The sequence below is a fragment of the Coregonus clupeaformis genome, unplaced genomic scaffold, assembly GCF_020615455.1.
Source record: "Coregonus clupeaformis isolate EN_2021a unplaced genomic scaffold, ASM2061545v1 scaf2345, whole genome shotgun sequence".
In the NCBI taxonomy this organism is placed as follows: domain Eukaryota; kingdom Metazoa; phylum Chordata; class Actinopteri; order Salmoniformes; family Salmonidae; genus Coregonus; species Coregonus clupeaformis.
The window spans coordinates 7,865-9,830 of record NW_025535799.1 but is presented as its reverse complement, the minus strand read 5'-3'; positions in this window follow the sequence as shown (position 1 = coordinate 9,830).

Genomic DNA, 1,966 nt, shown 5'->3' with positions numbered 1-1,966 from the left:
CCTGTCTTCATGTTGTTGCTGGACATATCTTTTTTTAAATGTGTGTAGGTCACCTAAATCATCAGAAAAATTGCCCCCCCTGAGAATTTTTTCAGGAGCCGCCACTGCTGACAAAACACAGCTACCACGCTTATACACACGCACGAGCGTAGGGGTGGACGCGCGCAAGCAAGCACACACACACACAGTATTAGATACAAAATGGCTCAATAAAACAACTTTACCAGAATTCCCCCTTTTAGTAAACCCCCTTATCCAAACTCCCTACATTAGACATTATATTTCCATTTGCTTTAAACATAAACTCTGTATCACACAGAGAGCACTATAATCAATATATGAGCCTACAATAGAGTATGTCAGCTGAGGTTGGCTATTATAAAGCAGCTATTCTCCATTCTCCATCACAGAGAATACTAAATCACATCTAGCCTCGTCATTCAGAGGCATGCCTTCATCCTAATCACACTTCCTTCATCCTAAAGGAATAGGGGGGGAAGCAGACATGAGTCAGGAATTAGAGCTATGTTTTAGAGCCAAATCATATTTTGGTTCATTTCCCCTAACTTACTTTACAGCTAACAGCCTGACTGACCTGTCCTCACAGCTAGAGAGAGGTCTCTGTGGAGAGGGAGGGGAGAGGAGAGGAGAGGAGAGGAGAGGAGAGGAGAGGAGAGGAGAGGAGAGGAGAGGAGAGAGGAGGAGGGAGGGGGAGAGGAGAGGAGACGAGAGGAAGAGGGAGGGGAGAGGAGAGGAGAGGAAGAGGGAGGGGAGAGGAGAGGAAGAGGGAGGGGGAGGAGAGGAGAGGAAGAGGGAGAGGAGAGGAGAGGAGAGGAGAGGAGAGGAGAGGAGAGGAGAGGAGAGGAGAGGAGAGGAGAGGAGAGAGGAGGAGGGAGGGGGAGAGGAGAGGAGAGGAGAGGAAGAGGGAGGGGGAGAGGAGAGGAGAGGAGAGGAAGAGGGAGGGGGAGAGGAGGGAGAGGAAGAGGGAGGGGGAGGAGAGGAGAGGAGAGGAAGAGGGAGAGGAGAGGAGAGGAGAGGAGAGGGAGAGGAGAGGAGAGGAGAGGAGAGGAGAGGAGAGGAGAGGAAGAGGAGAGGAGAGGAGAGGAGAGGAGAGGAGAGGAAGAGGGAGGGGAGAGGAGAGGAGAGGAGAGGAGAGGAGAGGAGAGGAGAGGAGAGGAGAGGAGAGGAAGAGGGAGGGGAGAGGAGAGAAGAGGAGAGGAGAGGAGAGGAGAGGAAGAGGGAGGGGGGAGAGGAGAGGAGAGGAAGGGGGGAGGGAGGAGAGGAAGGGGGAGGAGAGGAACAGCTAAATCTAATCCAACCAACAACATCACATATACCTCTGCAATTACATCTGTGTTGGTCTCCTAGAACTAGTCGGCAGTCAGACGTCTGTCTCCTTAGCAATAAGTTTCATTACACCTGTCTGTGTTTGCATCGGCAAACATGACACATCACCGTCGTGAATGAGGGCTTTAATTAAAATCCCTGTTTCAGAAGCTGTATTAATTTGCCAAATGAAATCCTGTGATTCAGGTTGAGGAGACATTGTATCACTATTAACACCATCTGAGTACGTTCTCCCTGTCTTAAAGCAAACACACCCAAACACAGCCTTACAGAAAAACATTGAACTGCCCTCAGGGACACAGAGAGAAGGTGCTGATGTGACCAGCTGGGTTTGAACCTTGTCATCTGCATTCCACAGGACTGTGTTAGCCTGCTGAACTAAAGTCAAGTCTTCAGGTCTCAGTTATCCAACACACATGTGAACATTGACGATGACTCTAAACTGACTGGTCCAGATGAACTGAATCTGATCGCTGCTCTACTTTTTCCATTGAAACTTCTCTTCAGACGGAGGCCACTTAGAACTCCTTTAATCCATATTCATAGCACTAGTGATGGGGGTGGTTTTCCCCTCCTCCTCCCCCTCCTCCTCTTATCTGAAGGGGCTGGAACAACATTT